Source organism: Dendropsophus ebraccatus, chromosome 7, assembly GCF_027789765.1.
Source record: "Dendropsophus ebraccatus isolate aDenEbr1 chromosome 7, aDenEbr1.pat, whole genome shotgun sequence".
In the NCBI taxonomy this organism is placed as follows: domain Eukaryota; kingdom Metazoa; phylum Chordata; class Amphibia; order Anura; family Hylidae; genus Dendropsophus; species Dendropsophus ebraccatus.
In genome coordinates, this window is record NC_091460.1 from 36,744,563 (window position 1) to 36,770,619 (window position 26,057).

The 26,057-nt window shown below is 43.8% G+C and overlaps 1 long non-coding RNA gene across 1 annotated transcript in view; it reads left to right on the plus strand.

Annotated features, from left to right (window-relative positions):
- LOC138796740 (uncharacterized) overlaps positions 1–10,609 on the plus strand; it is a 47,389-nt gene extending 36,780 nt beyond the window's left edge. The window contains exon 4 of the long non-coding RNA XR_011363812.1: positions 10,419–10,609. This is a non-coding gene — a long non-coding RNA (uncharacterized lncRNA). The remainder of the gene's footprint in view (positions 1–10,418) is intronic.
- Positions 10,610–26,057: the final 15,448 nt, after the last annotated feature.

The window sequence follows — 26,057 nt, forward strand, 5'->3', positions numbered from 1 at the left end:
TGTCCGGCAGAAGCAGTGGGTCAGGTGTGCGGTGGCTGTGTTGGGTTAGACGTGCGACAGCGATGTGACTTTCAGGGGCGTGCATTAGGACGTGCGGAGGACGTTGGGCCATTGACCAGGCTGCCTGCGGTGCCAGTTTCGGAGGTCCACAAGGGGATTAGGTCTTGGGTGGTGGCGGGGAAGGGGGGAATGGGTGGCCTTACTTTCAGGGGGTGCCCTAGTGTAGAGTAGGGGGTGCCTTACTTTCGGGGGGATGCCTTACTTTAGGTTAGAGGGTGTCTTATTTTAGGAGGGCGTTTTATTTTCGGGGAAACACGGTGTATACATATATACTGTATATATATGAACATTTTCTATGTGTGATTGTAATGATGGTAGATGTGAGTGATTATAATATTAGGGTAAAAGGATGAGTTTAATGGGCAAAACTGTACAATTGAATGGCGGCTCTATTAGCCTGTTGGCCTCCTCCAGCCTGGATACCCACAGATGTTGTTGCTGGGCCTGTGAATTTTGCACCTCTTAGTCCAATTCTGTGATATGGGCATTGTGATATTGAGTGCGTAATAGAGACGTCTAGCAGTCACCAATCTCTTACTGAGGTACACTACCTGAAAGTAGCCTCTGAGAACCTTTTTTTTTTTTTTTTTTTTTTTTTTTTTCTTTTAAAGGGCAGCGAGGGAAGCACTTTTATGCCCTCTAGTGGCAAGACACAGTATCTAATGGGGATTGTTCGGCATTTGATTACCAGTGGCTGAAGAATTTAGATGCGGCCCTAGGGAATCTGCAAAAACATGGATGAAGCCTATGGCCAACAGGGACTCCATTTCATCATCTGCTTTGAGACCTTGTGTATTTGTTATGTTACTGCCAGAATTGGCTTTATGCATTAGGTACCTATAAGCACCCTATGCAGGCACCTGACGCAATTAACCTCTTCCTTTCTGTCTGCTGGTACTCACAACACTGTACACATCTCCAGAATCCTCTGTGGAAATAGCTGTATTTTACAGCCACCACCCCACCGCAATAGCTGGGATAATAATAAACTCTGTTTAAGGGTGGGTTCACACGAACAGAATAGCTGCGGATTTCACAATGCGATTCCCGGCACTGTAAGTTTGAATAGGATTACATACTCACAGCAGAATTTTCATCGCACTGCGAGTATGTAACACCACCACCCCCTCCGCCCCCCCCCCCCCCCCCCCCCCCCGCCCTAACCTGCAGCGGCCCAGTGAATACATTACCGGTCCACACTCTTGCTTCTGTTGCTACAGTCCAATGTGGCCCCAAAACTTAGTGGATCCCAGCAAAAATTGACAGGGGGACTTGGGTAAGCTGGAGCTTCTATGCCTGCTTTTTTTTTAATTTTGCATAGAGTTGAACATCCTCTTTAAATGGGTACTTCGGAGGGAAAAAAATGTTTTTACATTTGGAATTTACTTCTATTTAAAAATCTCCAGTCTTCTCATATGTATCAGCTACTTTATCAGTCTTCTCATATTTATTAGCTTCTCGTATTTATCAGATACTGTATGCCCTGCAGGAAGTGGTGTATTCTTTCCAATCTGACACAGTGCTCTCTGCTGCCACCTCTGTCCATGTCAGGAACTGTCAAGACATGGACAGAGGTGGCAGTAGAGAGAACTGTGTCACACTGGACAGAATACAGCACTTTCCCTCCGGAGTACCCCTTTGATGAGGATATTCAACTTTATGCAAAAAAATTTTTAAAAGAAGGCATAGTAGTCAATTTTTGCTGTAATACGACTGGAAGAATTGAGATTTTTAAATAAAAGTAATTTACAAATCCGTATAACTTTCTGAAACCATTTTGCAGTGTCCCAGAACAGCCCTTCTCATGCTCATATTTTTATTATAACCAGTTCTGTTCTGGAAAGCTATGGTCCACTGCAAACTGCGTGTATTGTGTTACCCTTCTCAGTATTCAGGTCTGCTATTTCATTCATTTATTGCATGTGTATTCAGGTATCAGTGCCTAATGGTATTATGTTGCCTCCCAGTGTTCAAGTATGGTACTTCTCATGTATATTCCTCTGTATATGCTTAATGGTGTGATGATGCAATGGCTGGATGTCACGTGACTGTGCCCTGCTTCCATAGTAACACCAATGGTCATCGAGCTTTTGGCTGGGGTTACCATGTGACTTCCTGTTCTGCCTCAGTCTATTCCCTGCCCCATAGGGAATAGGTTGTGTGTGTTTGTCCTCTCTCCCTGCTAAGAGAGAGGCCTGCGTGTGCTCTGCTGCTCCAGTCCACTGGCTGTGTTCCTGTCTCAAGTCTCAAGATTCTCATCTGGGTGTCGATTCTTCAGTCATTCTTCAGTTCCTCTCATCATCTTCTCAAATCATCAACAACAAGTATCTCATTCAAGGTCTATTAAAAATAAAAAAAAAAAAAATAAAAAAAAAAAAAAAATAATAATTTTAGAGAACTAGGTGCTAAGTTGAAGGGGAGGACCTCCAAGGTGGTATTCTCTGGAACACTGCCTGTGCCATGCGCATCGCAGGAAAGACAGCGGGAGCTTAGGGAGTTAAATGCATGGCTCAAGTCATGGTGTAGAGGAGAAGGGTTTGGGTTTTTAGAGCACTGGGCTGACTTTTCATTGGGGTACAATCTGTTTTCCGCAGATAATTTGCACCTTAATGGAAGGGGGTCCGCTGTGCTGGGGGAGAGAATCCTAGAAGGGGTGGAGGGGTTTTTAAACTAGGGATGTGGAGGGAGGACAATGTAGTATGTAATGTAGTGGCAGATAGGTTAGAGAGGGGACAGAACATTGAGGAGGGAGGAGAAGGGTCCTGTGGGGGGAGGATAAGACCAGTGCATAGGGAGATCCATATGTTGCGGATGAACAGTGAGGATGATTGTAGCCACAGCACAGTAATAAATCCCATTTCTTATAATGAATCGGTTAAACTCAATGGTAATATAAAGTGTATGCTTACTAATGCCAGAAGCCTAGCCAGCAAGATGGGGGAGCTAGAGGCCTTGGTTCTGGAGGAGTCCATTGATGTGGTTGGTGTGACTGAGACATGGCTGGACTCCTCACATGACTGGGCTGTCAATATTCAGGGATTTACGTTGTTCAGAAGGGACCGGGTGGGCAGAAGGGGAGGAGGAGTATGTCTGTATGTCAGAAATGATATTAAAGTGAGTGTAAAAGATGCAATAGTGGGAGATGACTGTGATGATGTGGAAGCATTGTGGGTAGAACTACAGAAGGAGGTAAAGAGTGAAAAAATTATTCTTGGTGTAATCTATAGACCCCCCAACATTACTAAGGAGGTAGATGGCCAGTTAAATAGACAAATAGAGCGGGCTGCCCGGGAGGGGACAGTAGTGGTAATGGGGGACCTCAACTACCCAGATATAGATTGGGGTCACGGTTCAGCTAAAACCACAAAGGGGAGGGAATTTCTTAACCTCCTGCAGGATAATTTTCTGGGCCAGTTTGTGGAGGAGCCAACTAGAAGTGATGCCTTGTTGGATCTGGTTATTTCTAACACCGCTGAGCTGGTTGGGGATGTCACTGTCCATGAACACCTGGGGAATAGTGACCACAATATAGTGACTTTTAGCTTAAAGTGTAGAAAAGAAAAACATGTTGGGAGGGCAAAAACTCTTAATTTTAAAAGGGCCAATTTTCCTGGGTTAAGGGCTGAACTTCAGGGCATAGACTGGGGGCGGCTGCTGTCACATACTGATACAGCTAATAAATGGGAAATCTTCAAATCCACATTAAATAACTGTACTGCCAAATATATTCCTATGGGTAACAAATATAAACGGTTAAAATCCAATCCCACATGGCTTACAACCGAGGTTAGAAGGGCTATAAATGAGAAAAAAGGGGCATTCAAAAAATATAAATCAGAGGGGTCAGCTGTAGCATTTAAACATTACAAAGAAGTCAACAAAACCTGTAAAAATGTAATAAAAGCAGCAAAAATTCACAATGAAAGGCAGGTAGCTATAGAAAGCAAAAGAAACCCCAAAAAATTCTTCAAATATATTAATGCAAAAAAACCAAGGTCAGAGCATGTAGGACCCCTAAATAATGGTGAAGGGGAATTAATAACTGGGGATCAGGAGAAAGCTGAGTTACTTAATAAGTTCTTCAGTTCTGTATATACAAAAGAGGATGGAGCTGTGGTGGGTGGGGCCAGTACTAAGGTGGGTGGGGCCAGTGCTGCTAACACATGTAATGTACTGAACTGGTTTACTATAGATATGGTCCAAGATAAATTAAACAAACTCAATGTAACCAAAGCTCCAGGGCCTGATGGATTGCACCCCAGAGTTCTTAGGGAACTCAGTTCTGTAATTTCACTACCCTTGTATGAAATATTCCGTGATTCTTTGCTTACTGGTATTGTGCCAAGGGACTGGCGTAAGGCAAATGTAATGCCGATCTTCAAAAAGGGCTCTCGAACTTCCCCAGGTAACTATAGACCCGTAAGCTTAACGTCCATTGTGGGGAAACTATTTGAGGGGCTTATAAGGGACTACATCCAGGAATATGTAGTGGCTAATAGTATTATAAGTGATAACCAGCATGGCTTTACTAAGGACAGAAGCTGTCAAACCAACCTGATATGTTTCTATGAAGAGGTAAGTAGAAGCCTGGATGGCGGCGCGGCTGTGGATATCGTGTACCTGGATTTTGCAAAAGCGTTTGACACAGTTCCTCATGGACGTCTGATGGGTAAGTTAAATTCTATCGGTTTGGAAAATTTAATGTGTAACTGGATTGAAAACTGGCTTAATAATCGTACCCAGAGAGTGGTGGTCAATGATTCCTACTCCGAATGGTCCCCGGTAATAAGTGGTGTACCCCAAGGGTCAGTACTGGGCCCTCTTCTGTTTAACTTGTTTATTAATGATATTGAGAATGGAATTAACAGCAATGTTTCTATCTTTGCAGATGACACCAAGCTTTGTAGTACAGTACAGTCTATGGAGGATGTGCAGATGTTACAGGATGACTTAGACACACTGAGTGTTTGGGCATCAACTTGGCAAATGAGGTTCAATGTGGATAAATGTAAAGTTATGCACCTGGGTACTAATAACCCGCATGCATCATATGTCCTGGGGGGAGTTACTCTGGGAGAGTCACTGATGGAGAAGGATCTGGGTGTACTTGTAGATAACAGACTACAGAACAGCACACAATGTCAGTCAGCTGCTTCTAAGGCCAGCAGGATATTGTCATGCATTAAAACAGGCATGGAATCACGGGACAGGGATATAATATTACCGCTTTATAAAGCTTTGGTGCGTCCTCATCTGGAGTATGCCGTCCAGTTTTGGAATCCGATTCATAAAAAAGATGTTCTAGAGCTGGAGAGGGTACAAAGACGGGCAACTAAACTAATAAGGGGAATGGAGCATCTTAGTTATGAGGAGAGATTAAAAGAATTACATTTGTTTAGTCTGGAGAAGAGACGTTTAAGGGGAGATATGATTAATTTATTTAAATATATAAATGGCCCCTACAAGACATATGGGGAAAAGATCTTCCAGGTAAAACCCCCTCAAAGGACAAGGGGGCACTGCCTCCGCCTGGAGAAAAAAAGGTTTAACCTCCGGAGGCGACAAGCTTTCTTTACCATGAGAACTGTGAATCTGTGGAACAGTCTACCACAGGATCTGGTCACAGCAAAAACAGTAGAGGGCTTCAAAACAGGGCTAGACAAGTTCTTAGACCAAAATAATATAAATGCATATGTATAGAACCTATCACCCCTCCCCCTTCCCTGTATCCATCCCCTCCTTGGTTGAACTTGATGGACATGTGTCTTTTTTCAACCGTATTAACTATGTAAGTCTCATTCCACCCAGCATCTCATCTTCAGTTTTACTACTACTCCCATCATTCAGCACGCTACTCCCACAGCCTATTGCAGCATCACCCATTACTCTGCTTTATTCAAGATTGCCTTATTCCCGGTTGTATCCGGAGAGACTGTTGCTACTAGTTACCACCGTTACAATAAATATACAACTACCGTTGTTTCTGAACCTTGGCATTGGTGTGATAATTGGTGCCCTGACTAAGGACAACGAAGAATCGCATGCCCAGTATTCCCGCATGGTCAGGAGCCCGGTTTCCAGCTGTATCACCCTCGTGCCTACACCGTGACCACTATATCCTACAGCTGCCCCGGTTCCTGCCTGATAACACCATCTATACTGCGGAGTGGCCCCTAGGGGCCAGGGCATAGCATTTTGGCGTCATGAACAGGATTACGATCGCAGTGTGTGCCCCCCAAGAGTGTGCCGCAACCCCAAAGAGACTTTGCCATATCACCATGAGTGTAATTGAAGTGCCTCGGGCTTTAGACTGTACACAAGATGGCCGCTGTCTTCTTCAATTTCTAACTACGCCATACCCTGGAGAGGAGGGGGTTAACCGCCATGTTGCCAAAGCGCGGGAAACGCCCAGCGCCATAGACTTTGCATTGACTGCTCCTGATTGGCTGCCTGCGCCAGATGACGTCACTGTTGCTGGGCAGGCTACTGGGCCGGGATTTCAGCCTCTGCGCTCCGCCTCCTCCCAGGTCCTCAAGACCACGCCAGTGCGCAGCGGTGCCTCCAGCCACGAGCATTCCGGCTCCTCTACCGGACCATCGCTCTCCTCTGAGTACCACCGGATTCTGGACGAGTCTTCACCGGTGCCTCCAGATCCTGACCTCGGGGGTAAGACTTTCCTTAAGGGCCCCATATCTCCGGGCCTATGGCAGCCTCCTGGGTGTGATTCGCCACCCCTGCCGCAATGGGTGCTCGGGTGTGGGCCTAAGATTATGCAGCTGATCAAGGACATTCAGCAGGCCCTCGCTGCCCTGCCGCCTGTCACTAAAGCTGCTACTGCCATGCCCACCGCTGCACCTGCAGCTTCCACTATAGCAGGGCAGTCCACAGCAGCTAACACTGCCTCTTCCACAGCCGTGGCTAAAGCCACCAACGCTTCTGCTACCGTCACCTATAATGTGGCCCCTGTCATTTCACCTATAACTACTGTGACCCCCAGCATTGTGGTCACCACTGCATCCAGCGATGCTCCTGCTCCGGCTCCCTCCCGGTATCACCCCTGGGAAAAGAAGAGAGGGACCACCTGGGGTCCTCCAGGACATTTCTCTTAAGGGACCTCGGGGAGGCAAGGCCCCCTGGCCATTCTGATTGTTCTTCTTGTTTTGTTTACTGTTTTGCAACGTTCAAGGTTCGTGCCTGGTCCTCCTGACCAAGTTTCCTTATTATCATCCAGCTATGTGCTGATGAACACTCATTGACCAAACTGTTCTCTAGTGCCTGTCCCAGAGCCTTCACATGGACAATGGTGTATATTGCCTAAAGAGACTCTACCAAACAGAGACACTTATCCAATTCTTCCTAAAGCACTTTTCATGATTATGTGATTGTCAGAGGTTTATTATTGTATTTCATTATTGCACTTCAGTAGTCAAGTCTATTTTCTTGTCAGAGTCTTATATATATTTTCTTCCTCTGAGTAAGCAGGAAAGTCTCAGAGTAAAGTGTGTCTTTTGAAAGAGTATTTTCTCACAGTGTATATTTTCATGTCAGAGTCAGACAGTTTCCTCCTCCTCTGAGTAAAGAAGTCAGTATGTATCTATAGCCTCAGAGAAAGTCTGTTTTCTAAAAGAGTATATTTTCTAAAAAAGTGTATTTTCTAAAGAGTGTATTTTTCAGAAGGATCTTCTATTTTCTCCATGCATAGTATTAATGTATCTATTGTATCTACAACTGGAAAGAGCCAATTCTCAAGACCTCGCAGTGTTTGTTGTCTACAACTACCGTTGTTTCTGAACCTTGGCATTGGTGTGATAATTGGTGCCCTGACTAAGGACAACGAGGAATCGCATGCCCAGTATTCCCGCATGGTCAGGAGCCCGGTTTCCAGCTGTATCACCCTCGTGCCTACACCGTGACCACTATATCCTACAGCTGCCCCGGTTCCTGCCTGATAACACCATCTATACTGCGGAGTGGCCCCTAGGGGCCAGGGCATAGCATTTTGATTGAAAATAAATAGATAAATTATCCGGAGTACCCCTTTAAAGAAGTTTTCCGCGATTACTATACTTAAGATAGTCTTTCAATATTAGATCAGTGGTAGTTTGTCTCTTGGCACCACAATCTGTCAATCAGCAAATTAAAAGGACTTGCTTCATTGTCTACCAGACACTACTCCATACTCTTACTAGTGGTTATGCCTGGTATTGCAGCACTCTCTGTATCTCATTCCCATTTAAGTGAATAGGACTGTGCTGCAATACCAGGCCCAGCACTGCTGTAGTTAGGGTCAAACCCCACCGATGAAATATTTGTGGCCTGTTTTAAGGAAACCCCTAACGTTAAGCAAATTTGGCAAATGCTCTGACGTTTTTCTCTCACAAACTTCACTTATGTTTCTTATCTCTAGAGTAAGACGAGCACTGTGAATCTGTCAGTGTCCTCCTCCACCGAACCAGCCACACATGTATTTTCATATTGTTTATATACTTCTTTCTGCTGCCTGCAGTATATGACACCAGGGTACAACTGAGAGACTCAAAGGCTCCTCTTGTATACCAATGTCATAGCCAAATCCACAATCTCAGCGTATATACATACTGCTGCACTGTGGTCATAGAGTTATGTAACAAATGAATGGCAGAGAAAACTAGAGAACCACAGGGATGTGCAAGATAAACTTTACCATAAATCCCAACATGTAAAATAATATGAGCTCATTTGGCAAGTTGTACAACTGTTATATAAAATCATTCAGGATCATCTCTGTATGTTGGACAAAAATATAAAACATTAAAGGGGCACTCTGGAGAATTTTTTTTTTCTAAATCAGCTATAAAGATTTGTATTTTCTTCTATTTAAAAATCTCTTCCAGTACTTATCAGCTGCTGTATGTCCTGCAGGAAGTGTATTTTTTCCCGTCTAACACAGTGCTCTCTGCTGCCACCTCTCTCCATGTCTGGAATTGTCCAGAGCAGGAGAGGTTTTCTATGGGCATTTGCTAGTGCTCTGGACAGTACCCCGGACAGTACTCCAGTTTGACACTGCACTTATACACATGGAGCTGTCCATCACTAAGCAGGACCGCCCACTTGACTACTTAGCCCAGAATGAGCAGAGGTTTACACAAATAAATGAGAAGTTATCCTAAACTGTTTCCTATGAAGTTATATATCAATCTGCTCGGCTCCTCCTGCTCTATAACATGATGCAGATTGGTTTGTGTTTTCAATGTGACAGCTTCCCTGTAAAAGCAGTGAATTAATTTTATTTAGAAAGTATATTTTTGCACAGTTTCGGACTAATGGAATTACAATAATATTACATACTTAAAGGAATTTTTCTATTTTTAGGCCACGTTCACACAATGTATTTTTTGATTAAACGGTCGTTGTTTAATTACCGCAGCCGATCACATTAACCCCTATGGAATCCTGGCCAGAATTTATACACACTGTATACTCTCCCGCCGGGATTCCATGCGGCCGCACAGAAAATTCACATGTCTATTATGTGCGGCCGATATTCATTGAACAGCAGCCGCATGAAATAGACTGTGCAAACAATGTAAAGTACGGCTCCGGAGTGTTGGCGCATCCAAATGTGCCCATATTCCAATTCAAAAGAAGTGATGTTCACATCTCAGACAGTTTTACAGCATGTAAACATGTCCTAAGGGCCCATTCACATTACGGAATCGGCGCTGAGTCCTGCCTGCTCTTGGTTTGAATGAGAGGGCTTGCGCGCCTCCGCTCAAAGAATTGACATGTCAATTCTTTGAGTGGAGATGTGCTGTTCCTCTTCTAGTGTTCTTATGCACCTGGGGAACCCAGCCAGCCATACACAAACAAGCAGGTATCAACATCACACCTGGCACCTCCATCTAGAGCCGTACTACCCACCACAGAGAGGCACAGAGAGCAGGGGAGTTCCGTATGGAATTTTGGCGCCCATTCCATAGTGTGAATGGGCCCTTACAGTGTATGAAACAGAGGAAAAGCAGGGATAGAAAAGTAGCAGATATGTAGAGCCGGGCCTGACCGAGGTCGCCTCAGTTCACCATTTCTCGGTCTAGATAAATGCCGGGCCTGGTATATATATATATATATATATATATATATATATATATATATATGAAGTGGACACTTGACAGGTACTGATGACTTCATATCTGAAACAGCAGGATTTATTTTTACCGTACAGGAAGGCTGGCAGATGGCCTATTTCACTGTACTGTGGAAAGCCAGGTTATTTATGACCAGACAAGTTCAGCCGTAAATCATGAGTCTCTATTAATATCTGTTCCATCATCTGCGCTTAACACTATTACCTTTTTTTCCTTTTTTTTTCTTTTTGGCAGCCACCCAAAACGAGAGTATAATAGTTTTATAGAGGACTCTAATATAGATATAAATCCACATCCCCCCGGCAGGGGCTAGGACTTGAAAGCAAGGTCTGCTATAGAGAAGCCATTGTCGTACACCCTTTCAGGTAATATTCAGGAGTTCTATAAATTATTTAGACTGAGAACAAGTACAAAAAGTATTATGTCGTTCTGGAGGAACTGGTTTGTCCATGCATTAAATAGCAGGCCCTTACATTGGGAGCGGTGTAATGCTTCATTTGACCTGTGGTGGCACTGTAAGGATATCGTACATTGATTGTTGGGGGTTCCAATGCCGAAATGACCTGGGAATTTTATTTTGGAAATTTTTTTTAACCCATTCTTCTCTGAGAACTTCCTTTCCGCTTAAAATGACAGCTCTAACTGTGTCCTCATTGGACGCTAAAGCAATGAGTGTGTAATTTAAAGGATGGGGAAGGGATGGGGATAAACAGCCAGGATCAGAGTCATCACTGACCCTAAACTTGCAGCAAAGTGTCAGCTATACTATTCTATACATTATATAAAGTATAATAAACATTAACTATAAAACAAAATGAATCATAAGGGAATGAGAGAGCGGAAGCTGCTGCTAATCCACCATGCTGAATCTACAGGGTACTTGCTGGAAAACCTCAAGTAACTTATCAGGCGGTGTCTCTTTAAGGCCTTGTGAGTTATGCAATGCCCTACTTCTCACATGTTGTACATTAATACCTTGCCAAGTAACCTGTTAATCTTTAACTCCTTTCCTCACCAAGCCTCAGTATGACTCAGTGTGGCAGCGTTATCTTGACATGACTTGGCATTCCAGCTGAAAGAAACTGAAAGTTTTGGGCAACTAATAAACACAAGTCTCTATTGGCTATATAGGGGAGTAGTCATCATGGTCATGTTAAGGGGGTCCTCAGAAAGTTATACAGATTGTAAATTACTTCTTTTTAAAAATATCCAGTCTTCCAGTACTTATCAGCTGCTGTATGTCCTGCAGTAGGGGGTTTATTCTTTAACGTCTGACATAGTGCTCTCTGCTGCCACCTTTGTCCATGCAGGAGAGGTTTTCTAGGGGATTTGCTACTGTTCTGGACAGTTTCTGTCATGGACTGAGTTGAAGGCAGAGAGCACTGTGTCAGACAGGAAAGAATATGCCACTTCCTGCAGGACATACAGGAGCTAATAAGTACTGGAAGATTTGAGATTTTTAAAGTAATTTACCAATCTGTTTAACTTTCCCCTGTCAATTATATATAGGTATTTCTATCCACATTTTTTATTTATTTATTTTTTTCATTACGCTTTATCATAAAGCAAAGGGACCATCAAAGAGTACAAGGAAAAACAGCCCTTATATGACCCTCTCAATGGAAAATTAGGGGGTTTTGGCTCATAGAAGACCAAGAGGATAAGACTGAAAACACAAAAACTAAAATAAGCTTCGAAGGGTTAATTTTCTTTTAATTTTTTTTCTTTCAAATTTTGGAGACTATTTCATGCTGATTGCAACCAGTGTCATCAGCCATTCACCCCACAAACACCTGTGTGACCCTCATTTCTCCTCCTGCGCTCAGGGGGGACCCCGCTCTCAGTTTGTGCCTTGTCCTCACACTGATTAGAAGCCCTGGGGGTTTGTCGTAGATCTTTTTTGTGCCTGAGATACAGTTACAGCCCCAGTATATACATCTGAATGGGTACAAAACAAAACCTTAGCTAACCTCATGTGATGTGTGAGTCAAGTATCACATATGTTTCCAATCTAACCTCCCCCCATTCTGCAGTTAGAGGAGCGTGTGGGGGTAAGATCACAGGTGCGGCAGGATCCCTAATATGAATCACATGCGCATACAGCACAGTCACGAGCTGCTCAGACTAATGTCACCATTGGGGTAACAGTCTCTAAATTATGGTCCGGAGATTAAACCTGCCAAGTTTATTGGTGCTGATCTCGGCCTGTTTTTAATGTATGGAAATAATTCACATTGCAGCCTCAGTTAGCAGCATTAGAGTTCATATGCTACCAGATCTGCGCTGTCTAGAATAGTAGAGACTACAATGCTTTATGTCCAAGGAGATCAGGCTAAGACTGTTCCACCAGAGTACCAGACGGCTCTAGGGGTCCCAGGTTCTGACACAACAATGGACCACTAACATAACAGGACTTAAAGGGGAATGCATAATTTTTCTATTTTACTGTCTATGTTATAAACTAATTGTGGCGTCCCACCACGGGTGTTACTAGCTTATACACCCCTCGCAAAAGCCTGAACTCAAAGTAAAAGTGGTAATGAAGTTGTACCTAAGTTTTGCCACTAGATGTCACTATTGTTTGTATATGCACTTGTATATTGCACAGCTGTAGTGAACAAGAGGTTATTGTTTGTTGGCAATCTGCGAACCTATAAGCGCTCTTTTCTGTTCTCCACCTATCTCTATCTTCCTTTCTCCTCAAACTTTCTTCTCCCCCACTCACAGAAGTTGTTACACACTCTGTAGGAAGTTGTCACATGGGGAGAGAAAGTACACACCCAACCGTAGTCAGTGCAGTGTAGTCTAGTCTAATGTGTGGTAGTAGACAGACGTATGGGAAGCACGGAGACTCTTTTCTTCTGCAAAGCAACACTTAGCCTTATTATGCAGTGCTAAACCACAAGTCAGAGATCACCCCAACCCATGCCGTTAACCATGATAAGTACCCAAGGGACCCCCTCACAGCCTGGCAGGTCACCGATATACCGATATAGCCAGCCACCTTAAAATAAAAACAGGTGTGCCCCCACACCTGTGTGCCTAACCGGCACAGGCATCACGACAACCTACCATCTGGCTGAGCTATATTCTGACCAACCACTACAGTAGTGGCGTCACATAATACCATCTGGCAAGTGACCGGTCTACCATAGAGCTACACCACATAATCTTGCAATTTTCTTCCTCACCAAAAATACCCAACCTAACACCTACAGTTGTGCTCAAAAGTTTACATACCTCGGCAGAATTTTATTTATTTTTTTGTCCTTTTTTTTTTTTGAGAATATGAATAACACAAAAACTTTTTTCCCACTCATGGTTAGTGGTTGGGTGAAGCCATTTATTACTACTAAACTACTGTGTTTTCTCTTTTTAAAGCAAGGTACATCAGGTACATTGCTTAAATTTTTTAATATGAATAGACTGGCGCTGGCACGGGGATGCCAGTGCCGCAGTCCTTTTTTTTAATTCTAATGGAGCCGCGTCACAGATGGGAGGGGGTTTCATCATGCTGGGAGTGGACAGCCCGTCACCAGTGCTTTAGGCTGGGCCGGTGCCTGGGAAGCAGGCGGTGGTTCAAAAAAAGAAATGCAGCACCAGCATCCCTGTGTCGGCACCAGTCTATTTATATAATAATCTAAAAGCAATGTACCTTATGGTAAACTTGCTTTAAATCATAATGACAGCCAAAAACATCCAAATGACCCTGATCAAAAGTTTGAATACCCTAGTTCTTAAAGGGGAACTCCACATAAGGAAAACTTTTTTTCTATTAAAAGTACATTAAAAGTTCTATAGATGTGTCTATACAATGTATTACCATATCTATACGGTTCTGCCACACTGGTAGCTGATTGAAATCCAGGAAGTGAAGAAAAATGGCCTCTGTGCCAATCAACATTGTCTCCTGCTCCTTCTGCTCTCCCACCTTAGGAGACAAAGATTCCATGCCTCTGTCTCACATTGTGTGTGTTTGCTGAGTACAGGCTGATGATGCAGACAGGCGTGATGTCACAGGAGGTTTGGCTGGATCCCCTAATCCCCTGAGTGATTCACAGGCTCTGACCAGCCAGAAGCAGCTGCTGCAACTTCACTGATTGTGCAAACGTCTGCAGTGAAATTAGGGCTATGTTCACACATGTTAAAGTGTCATTGCAGTACTGCAGCGTAACCACAAAAATGATGCAGTAACACAATTAAATGGTGCTAAATGGCACAGAGTATCAGAGTTGGCACTGCCAATCCCACCTGGACAAAAAACGAGGCATAAACAGTATATCCCATGTAAGATAATATCGGACAAAGATCATATTATGTGCGTGGAGGTGAAAAGAAAAGAATAATTGATTGAAAAAGTTACTTACTTTATTCCAATATCGGCGTTAAAGGTAGAGAATACAGTGTGCTGTATGGTGTTACAGGTAGAGAATACAGTGTGCTGTGTGGTGTTACAGGTAGAGAATACAGTGTGCTGTGTGGTGTTACAGGTAGAGAATACAGCGTGCTGTGTGGTGTTACAGGTAGAGAATACAGCGTGCTGTGTGGTGTTACAGGTAGAGAATACAGTGTGCTGTGTAGTGTTACAGGTAGAGAATACAGTGTGCTGTCTGGTGGTACAGATAGAGAATACAGTGCTGTGTGGTGTTACAGGTAGAGAATACAGCTTGCTGTGTGGTGTTACAGGTAGAGAATACAGTGTGCCGTGTGGTGTTACAGGTAGAGAATACAGCGTACTGTGTGGTGTTACAGGTAGAGAATACAGCGTGCTGTGTGGTGTTACAGGTAGAGAATACAGTGTGCTGTGCGGTGTTACAGGTAGAGAATACAGCGCTGTGTGGTGTTACAGGTAGAGAATACAGCGTGCTGTGTGGTGTTACAGGTAGAGAATACAGTGTGCTCTGTGGTGTTACAGGTAGAGAATACAGTCTGCTGTGTGGTGTCACAGGTAGAGAATACACTGTGCTGTGTGGTGTTACAGGTAGAGAATACAGGGTGCTGTGTGGTGTTACAGGTAGAGAATACAGAGTGCTGTGTGGTGTTACAGGTAGAGAATACAGGGTGCTGTGTATTTTTACAGGTAGAGAATACAGTGCTGTGTGGTGTTACAGGTAGAGAATACAGTGTGCTCTGTGGTGTTACAGGTAGAGAATACAGTCTGCTGTGTGGTGTCACAGGTAGAGAATACACTGTGCTGTGTGGTGTTACAGGTAGAGAATACAGGGTGCTGTGTGGTGTTACAGGTAGAGAATACAGAGTGCTGTGTGGTGTTACAGGTAGAGAATACAGTGTGCTGTGTGGTGTTACAGGTAGAGAATACAGGGTGCTGTGTATTTTTACAGGTAGAGAATACAGTGCTGTGTGGTGTTACAGGTAGAGAATACAGTGCTGTGTGGTGTTACAGGTAGAGAATACAGTCTGCTGTGTGGTGTCACAGGTAGAGAATACACTGTGCTGTGTGGTGTTACAGGTAGAGAATACAGGGTGCTGTGTGGTGTTACAGGTAGAGAATACAGTGTGCTGTGTGGTGTTAAGAGGTAGAGAATTCAGTGTGATGTGTGGTGTTACAGGTAGAGAATACAGCGTGCTGTGTGGTGTTACAGGTAGTAACTATGTGCTGTGTGGTGTTACAGGTAGAGAATACAGCGTGCTGTGTGGTGTTACAGGTAGAGAATACAGCATGCTGTGTGGTGGTACAGGTAGAGAATACAGCGTGCTGTGTGGTGTTACAGGTAGAGAATACAGTGTGCTGTGTGGTGTTACAGGTAGAGAATACAGCATGCTGTGTGGTGGTACAGGTAGAGAATACAGCTTGCTGTGTGGTGTTACAGGTAGAGAATACAGTGCTGTGTGGTGTTACAGGTAGAGAATACAGCATGCTGTGTGGTGTTACAGGTAGAGAATACAGCATGCTGTGTGGTGTTACAGGTAGAGAATACAGAGTGTTGTGTGGTGTTACAGGTAGAGAATACAGTGCTGTGTGGTGTTACAGGTAGTAACTGTGCTGTGTGGTGTTACAGGTAGAGAATACAGCGTGCTGTGTGGTGTTACAGGTAGAGAATACAGCATGCTGTGTGGTGTCACAGGCAGAGAATACAGTGTACTGTGTGGTGTTACAGGTAGAGAATACAGCGTGCTGTGTGATGTTACAGGTAGAGAATACAATGTGCTGTGTGGTGTTATGGGTAGAGAATACAGCGTGCTGTGTGATGTTACAGGTAGAGAATACAGTGCTGTGTGGTGTTACAGGTAGAGAATACAGGGTGCTGTGTGGTGTTACAGGTAGAGAATACAGCGTGCTGTGTGGTGTTACAGGTAGAGAATACAGTGTGCTGTGTGGTGTTACAGGTAGAGAATACAGCGTGCTGTGTGGTGTTACAGGTAGAGAATACAGAGTGCTGTGTGGTGTTACAGGTAGAGAATACAGAGTGCTGTGTGGTGTTACAGGTAGAGAATACAGCGTGCTGTGTATTGTTACAGGTAGAGAATACAGAGTGCTGTGTGGTGTAACAGGTAGAGAATACAGAGTGCTGTGTGGTGTAACAGGTAGAGAATACAGTGTGCTGTGTGGTGTTACAGGTAGAGAATACAGTGCTATGTGGTGTTACAGGTAGAGGATACAGCACTTTGTGGTGTTACAGGTAGAGAATACAGTGTGCTGTGTGGTGTTACAGGTAGAGAATACAGAGTGCTGTGTGGTGTTACAGGTAGAGAATACAGTGTGCTGTGTGGTGTTACAGGTAGAGAATACAGAGTGCTGTGTTGTGTTACAGGTAGAGAATACAGCGTGCTGTGTGGTGTTACAGGTAGAGAATACAGCGTGCTGTGTGGTGTTACAGGTAGAGAATACAGCGTGCTGTGTGGTGTTACAGGTAGAGAATACAGCGTGCTGTGTGGTGTTACAGGTAGAGAATACAGCGTGCTGTGTGGTGTTACAGGTAGAGAATACAGCGCTGTGTGGTAATACAGGTAGAGAATACAGTGTGCTGTGTGGGTGGGAACACAATGAAATGATGAAGTACTGCAAGTAATTCAGTAACACAATGAAACTGCAATGTGTGAACACAGCCTAGTAGTTCTGCAACAGTTTTGGGCGGGGAAATGCAGGGTGGAGGACTGTGATGAACAGCTGAGGGAAAGCAATGCATTGCATTCCAGAAGCTTTACTTTGTTCTGCTGTAGCCAATGACAGGTCAACTTGGCCTTGTGTTTTGGATTGTTGTCATGCTTGAACGTCCAAGTACGTCCCATGTGCAACCTCCGGGCTGATGAGTGCAAATTTGCCTCTAGTTTTTGCTGATAACGTGCTGCAATAATCTGTCCTTTAACTTTGACCAAGTTTCCGGTGCCTTTGTAGCTCACACATCCCCAAAACATCAGCGATTCACCTCCGTGGGAAAAAAGTTTTAGTTTTATCATTCATATTCTCTGAAAAAAAGGACTAGAAAGCAAAAATTCTGCCGAGGTATGTAAACTTTTAAGCAAATAGGAGCTGTAACTTTACGGTGGATAGACAGTGGTCTGGGTGGGGAAGATATATCGACAAAACGAGATGTTTCACTTTCCGCACCGTTGTAAGACATGACACAATTGTGATAATGGGATTAGGCTTGGAATGCCTGGTTACTCTCTTCTACGCGGATTCCCTCATTACAGGCATCAGGGAGAACATCTTCTTGACATAATATAAGAAGACAAGAAGATTTCTCCTGAAATTCTTGAACTACACAGGGGGAGAAAAGTTATAGTCAGCAAATGTTGAAATCATAGTTCTGTATATAAAGAAACTGTATATACTGCATAAAAATCAGCTTTCGATATTTAAAGTAAACACTCTCACAAACTCCACTGATCAGCAAGTCATAGCATACCCTATATGACATGAGATGGAGACAACCCTCTACTCCTGTCTGAAGTTTCAGTGTGGTTTTGCAGCTTAAAGTGAATGAAGCTGTAATACCACACATAACCTGAGGACAGGGATGGCGCTGTTTCTGAAAAAAAAAAGCATATATGTTTTTGTAATCCTGGATATCCCATTTAATATATTTTTACAAGCATTGCAACATAAGACAACATATTTTCCAAACTGTATTCACTTCAACAAGCACTTTGTGAGATGGGAATAACCTTTATAAGTGTTACAGGGCCGCTTTAACCAGAGGACAAATGGTGCATTGGCACCAGGCCCACTTGCTGAGACTACTAGCCTCTGACCTACTACTACTCCCAACCCTACTGGCAGTAGGAATGGGAGTAGTCGTAGCAGCAGTAGTAGGACTGGGAGTAGTGGTAGCAGTAGGGATATGAGTAGTAGTAGCAGTAGGGTTGGGAGTAGTAGTAATGGGAATAGTAGAGGTAGGGCTGGGAGTAGTAGTAGCAGTACTAGTAATAGGAGTAGTAGAAGTAGGGCTGGGAGTAGTAGTAGCACCAGTATACTGCTGTATACTGTACTATCAGGTGTATACTGCAAGTAGGGAATTCTTCTCACACAGCGCTCCCTCCTACTAAGAACACAGACCGTTCTGCACATTGGTGAGTATTGTGTGTGTGTGTGTGTGTGTGTGTGTGGGTGGGTTTGCAAACAGGTGGGGTAGTTTGTGTGTGTGGGTCTTTGCATTGGGCTTAACAGCCTATTAAAACAGCCCTGAATCGTTGCACGAGGATTAAATATTAATTCACTTTGTTAGATTATGCAAAACATGACAAGTTTTCATTGACTATGTTTACCTGTACCATACTTTTTATGGCGCCTCCTGATGTTCTTTTTATTACTTTTATTTTTATAGCTTTCCTGGTGACATCACAGCTTAAAAAAGAAATTTAAGTCATTGTAACTGTAGTTCACTCTTTATTCCACTAGATGGCAGCCTAGATCAAGCTAGAACCTCAATGCAGTGCTTGAAAAATTTCATTGTACATATCAACCATCGTACATATCAACAGAGAAAGTGGCACTGTGCCAATACCCTGTATTACTGGGATTTTAATGGCAGTTTTATAGGACTTATTAGGTATCTGCACATTTTGTACTGACATTTTTATACGGAGTTTATTATACAAACATTGTTGGGGCTTGGACACTCACATAGACACTACTTTATGGCTACGCTTCCTCATTGGGCTCCTTATAATGTTGGCACTATTGTATTAAGATGCGGTTCAGGGAAGAAAAAAGAGTGCTGCACCTCACACCTATGGCTGATACTAGTGACCCTAGGCTAAATAAAAAACACATCAGAATTTTGTGTATGAATTGATCAACCCATACTGCCCCATGTACCATCGTGCAGGTATCTGATACACATGGGTCTTTTTCTTCCCTGAACTGTATTTTGTTTCTCTCTTTTCTCCGTGTTTTGCACTCCTCCTGGTGAGACCCACATGACCGCAATTAGCAGGAGACACCTGAGTGCTCATGGTTTTATCCCTCCTGTCTGTCTCATTCTATCTTTGATAGCTATGGTGAGTGCAATACCTTATCCAGACTTGTGCTGTTTGGGGGCAGCTTCCTCCGCCGGTGGTGCTGGCTGGGTTTTGGTGTGGCATTTTTGGGTCTGGTCCTGTGGCATGGGGGTTGCAGGGCCGTTCCATGGCCTCCCTTCCCTGACTGTGCACACCTGCGGGGGTGGTGGTCGCTGACTGGCACAGTGTGGACTTAGTGTAGGGACCCATGTGTATCAGATACCTGCATGCGGTACATGGAGCAGTGTGGCTTGATCAATTCACATACAGAATTCTGATGTTTTTTATGCAGCCGAGAGGTACTAGTATCAGCCATAGGTGTGAGGTGCAGCGCTCTTTTTCTTCCCTGAACCATATTTTGTTTCTCTCTTTTCTCCGTGTTTTGCACTCCTCCTGGTGAGACCCACATGACCGCAATTAGCAGGAGACACCTGATTGCTTATGGTTTTAATCCCTCCTGTCTGTCCCATTCTATCTTTGATAGCTATGATGAGTGCAATACCTTATCCAGACTTGTGCTGTTTGGGGGCAGCTTCCTCCGCCGGTGGTGCTGGCTGGGTTTTGGTGTGGCATGTTTGGGTCTGGTCCTGTGGCATGGGGGTTGCAGCGCCGTCCCATGGCCCCCGTTCCCTGGCTGTGCACGCCTGCGGGGGTGGTGGTCGCTGACTGGCACAGTGTGGACTTAGTGTAGGGACCCATGTGTATCAGATACCTGCATGCGGTACATGGAGCAGTGTGGCTTGATCAATTCACATACAGAATTCTGATGTTTTTTATGCAGCCGAGAGGTACTAGTATCAGCCATAGGTGTGAGGTGCAGCACTCTTTTTCTTCCCTGAACCATATTTTGTTTCTCTCTTTTCTCCGTGTTTTGCACTCCTCCTGGTGAGACCCACATGACCGCAATTAGCAGGAGACACCTGATTGCTTATGGTTTTAATCCCTCCTGTCTGTCCCATTCTATCTTTGATAGCTATGATGAGTGCAATACCTTATCCAGACTTGTGCTGTTTGGGGGCAGCTTCCTCCGCCGGTGGTGCTGGCTGGGTTTTGGTGTGGCATGTTTGGGTCTGGTCCTGTGGCATGGGGGTTGCAGGGCCGTTCCATGGCCACCCTTCCCTGACTGTGCACGCCTGCGGGGGGGGGGGGGGGGTGGTCGCTGACTGGCACAGTGTGGACTTAGTGTAGGGACCCATGTGTATCAGATACCTGCACGCGTTACATGGGGCAGTGTGGCTTGATCAATTCACATACAGAATTCTGATGTTTTTTATGCAGCCGAGAGGTACTAGTATCAGCCATAGGTGTGAGGTGCAGCGCTCTTTTTCTTCCCTGAACCGTATTGTATTAAGATGTTTTTGACAGCAAATAGTCTATGGCCACTGACTTAATTGAAATACACCATCTTTGTAGCCTTCATATCATATAAACATAATGGGGGGAGATTTATGAAAGGGTGTAAATATACACCTGGCGTAAACTGGCCACAGCAACCAATCACAGCTCAGCTTTCGGCTCTGGTAGAATATAAGCTGAGCTGTGATTGGTTGCTGTGTGCAGTTTGCACCAGGTGTATATTTACACCCTTTCATAAATCTCCCCCATTGTGTGTACATTGCCAAAGAGCTCTAGTTTGGTGTCATCTGTCCATTGAACCTTGTGTCTGTCTATGTAACATTTGGCACAGCTCAGTCGCGGTTTTATGCCTTTCTTAAAGTAGTTGTCTCCTCCTTTGTTTTGTTCCATGTGTTGCCTATGGTACAGGTATTACTCCATACATCTCTAGCCTCAAAACAAAGGAGTCTGTGTATAGGAGTCAGAAGACCCCTTTACTATTCGGAGGTTCCATACATGTTATCCACAACCGTATCTAGACCATCAAACTGTTACAACCCGATCAGCTGAACATCAACAAAAAAAAATAATTTACTGACAGGAAGCTAAAAGGAGAGGTAGATGCCAATTTTTCTTAAAGGGGTACTTTAGAAAAGAAAAAAAAAACCTATGGGCAACACAGTGGTTCAGCGGTTAGCACTGTGGCTTGGGAGAGCTGGGGTCCTACCAAGAAGTTTGCATGTTCGCTCTGTTTTTGCAGGGGTTTCTTCTGAGTACTCCAGATTCCTTCCACAACCTATCTCCAGGCTTCCAGTACTGATCAGCTGCTGTATGTCCTGCAGAAAGTGGTGTGTTCTTTCCAGTTTGACACAGTGCTCTCTGCTGCCACCTCTGTCCATGACAGAAACTGTCCAGAGCAGCAGCAAATCCCAAAACGTGTACTGCTCTGGACAGTTCCTGACATGTACAGAGGTGGCAGCAGAGAGCACTGTGTCAGACTGGAAAGAATACTACCAGCTCTATGCTAAATCATTAGTTCCTTGGGAGAGGGGGGAGCAGACTTATACCACTATGCAAACATAAAAATTATGAGGATATAAGAATAAAAGATAGATTGCCGTAAATGTGCAAGCTCCATGTGTGTCCACTAGATGGCAGACTATAACAAACATTGGATTATACAGATGCTTTATTATCCAGTATATTATTGAGATTTACACTAAACCTACAAAGTTTGGTAAAACATGTCACATTTTGCCATGAATACAGATTTTCTGTAGAAATTTCTGTAAAACTCCATTCTATAGATCTGGATGTCATCCATGAAGCATGTGTATGTGCATGGAGTCTGCAACAAGTCTGTAACATAAAGATTCCACCGCTTGGACACTAGGAAGAGCCATGTAATAGGATGTTCTCACACAGATTGATACAAACATTAACAGTTTTTAAAATTGCAAAAATCCACAGTGTTACAGTGTACATGCCCCACCATCCATCAATGCATCCTCTATAGGACCCACAGAAATCCCATAGAGAATGAATAAAGAGGTGGTCACAGGCTGGCAGATCTGTTCACTCAGGGGACAATCCCTTTAAATGGATGTTGTTTGAGTATTTGGCCAGTTAGGGACATGAAATGGTGGTGAAATTAAAGAAATAAAATCTCCCTCGAGTGTCTTTTTTTAGTCTAAATAAAACCCATAGTAGCTAATCTAAAATCTAATTACTGGTAAGATAATAGCCTAGAACGCTCTAATGGAAAGGACTCTCCAAGGAGGCTTAGCTTTTAATTTATCCTCAGATTGTAAGTAACGCACTACATTCTAGGTTACCATCAGGTGAAGCTTCCTGTAAGCAATGACAGCGGGAAATAAAGTGTTCAAGAACAGAATCACAATCCCCCCTGAAGATAACCATAGCCGCTATGCATTAGAAGGTTCTCACATAAACTTAATAAAAATAAAGAAATCTCCTCTAGGTCCCAGGTAATAAGCCATGTCCCCTTTTTGTCTAGCTGTAAGGTAACTGGCTGCAGCAGGAGCCTCCCCCATCTGTCCTGTCTCCACAATGCCCCCTCTCTGAGAGGAAACAACAGCAGATTAACCCCTTGGCTTTTAGCTAAAAGTTAAAGGATCAGTCCGGCAAAATTTCTTATTAAAGTATTTCCCTGCAAATATTATACATATCACCAATATACACTTATTACAGGAAATGTTTATAAAATGCTTTTTTTCCCTGCACTTACTGCTGCATCAAGGCTTCACTTCCTGGATAACATGGTGATGTCACTTCCTGGATAACATGGTGATGTCACGACCCAACTCCCAGAGCTGTGCGGGCTGTGGCTGCTGGAGAGGATGATGGCAGGAGGACACTGAGGGACACAGGGCACTGGAGGGACACTGAGCATCCCTCTGCCATTATCCTCTCCAGCAGCCACAGCCCGCACAGCTCTGGGAGTCAGGGTGTGACATCACCATTTTATCCAGGAAGTGAAGCCTTGATGCAGTAGTAAGTGCAGGGAAAAAAGCACTTTATAAGCATTTCCGGTAATAAGTGTATATTGGTAATTTGTATAACTTTTGGGGGACAATACAATACTTGAATAGAAATATTCGCCGGACTTCTCCTTAAAAAAAAAACCAATAAAACAAACTGTTATCAGATTTGTTTCTTATTAGAAACTTGGAAAGCTGTGGCTGCTGGAGAGGATGATGGCAGAAGGATGGATAACATAGTGATGTCACAACCCGACTCCCAGAGCTGTGCGGGCTGTGGCTGCTGGAGAGGATGATGGCAGAGGGATGCTCAGTGTCCCTCCAGTGCCCTGTGTCCCTCAGTGTCCCCCTGCCATCATCCTCTCCAGCAGCCACAGCCCGCACAGCTCTGGGAGTCGTGACATCACCATGTTATCCAGGAAGTGAAGCCTTGATGCAGTAGTAAGTGCAGGGAAAAAAGCACTTTAAGCATTTCCCATAATAAGTGTATATTGGTAATTTGTATAACTGATTGGGGGGCAATACAATAATTTTATAAAAATTTTGTCCGGACTTCTCCTTTAAGAGAATCAGTTCTACATATAAGCAGTTCTTAAAACTACCCTAGAACAGCTTCTTTAGACACTGCCTTTCCATACTGTCTGCATAGAAACTGTGTACACTAGATATGAGCATACTCGAGTCCGACCGTTCGGCATTTGATTACCAGTGACTGAAGAAGTTGGATGCAGCTCTAATGAGACTGGGAAAACATGGATATGGCCATAGGCAGTATCCACGTTTTCACAGACTCCCTAGAGCTGCTTCCAACTTGTTCAGCCACAGGTAATCAAATGCCGAACGACCGGACTCTAGCATGCTCAAGTTGCGCTCATGTTGTGAACAGAAAATAGGAGACTTTTTATCACGTTTGTCTTCAGAATCAGGGAAGTAGCTATAGATGCAGAGGTAGCAGTGGTAAAAGAGATGTGGTGGCTAAGTATCTTGTTGCTCTGCTGTAGTGTATGACCAGAAACACGGCACTGCAGTCCATAACCTCACCTTTGTAGCAGAGTTTGGCTGTTCCTTTCCCAGTTTCAAGCCTCCTACACAGCAGTTTCTGTTTCGATTAATTTGTCTCAACCTACATATGAAAATGATCATTACAACTTGTTTGGTATAATAGATTATTTGGACACCCGACTACAATCCTACAAAATCACTTACTTTGCACAAGTAATTGAGGATGTTTTGAAGACAAAGCATGATCCAACCAAATACTCATCTGATATAGGATTTTCCTCCTTTCCAATCACAATTTATAAAAATAAACTATTAACACAATTTTTCCAACCATTTTTACTTGGCGACATTTTTTCCACACCAAACATTTTTGCACGTTTTAGCTTCTTACCAACACCAGCAGTAGGTTCCTGGGAATGGCCGGGGAAATGAGACCAGGCTGTGATATAAACCTAGAAAAATAGACTATGTTACAGAGGAATATATACAGGCAGAGACGTGGTGAATGGTGTTATCTTCATTACACATTCAATAGATAAAACACAGAAGGACTTGACAGCATAAAAGGCTGGCAAAATTAACCTGGCAGCTGTTGCCAAGGCGAATGCAATTTTGGGATGTATAAAAAAGGTGCACATATGGAACACTGTGTATAGATGTCGAGCATCACTGCACAAGAAGCAGCAGTAAAGCGGAGCGAGTTCAGAGGCAGGTGACAGAGGAAATTAAAATAACAAGTGGATTGTAGAACCTAAAAGAAGCTGGAAAAGGAGGACTGGAGTTTGAAGGAAACAGTTCAGGGCGTATTCACACAATGCGGTTTGGAAGTTAAAAATTAGAAGGGAAAAAAAAATATATAGTAAATGTACTTTAATTTTACAGTGGTTGGCTGCACTTTTTTACAGGTCAAAAGTGTAAAAGAAAATGAGTTTTATCTCGAAAATCTGTAATTCAATGAACATGGTAGATTTGCCAGAAGGAGAGGACAGATAAATGGAAGTATGCAGAAGCAGACTACAGTTTTGTTTGTTGTCTGTTACCATGGAGACGCATAGGTGCTGTAGAAGCTAAATGATAGGAAATGTTTGATTTAAACTGCTGGCAAACTTGCTTTAGTTCTTATTTTAAAAATAAACTAGACTAGATGATTGTGTGCCTTCACTCTGCTTTACTGTAGCTATGTAACTCCTTTGTCTTAAAGGGAAGTGTCTAACCTGCCGATGTGTCCCTATAGCGCATGGGTGCTGAGGATGTTTCTTACCTTCATCTTCAGTATCGATATGCAAATATGTGGTTTTGGCGCCCTGGGGGCGGGACTTCTACCTCAAGTGCACTGATCTGCACTGGACGGCCCACTCTGCTGATATACATTAGGAGGGGTGGGTCAGGCAGGGGCAGATCAGTGCACTGGGGCTGTAGTCCTTATGCGAATACTCAGCGCCCTGTGCACTATAGGGACATTATAGTTTCCCTTTAAAGAAATAGAAATCTTTGAGTAAATGTAAGGGCCAGTTCAGACGGAGTAAAACTGGCGGAATTTCGCAGCGGAATCCCACCAGCCTGTGTCATA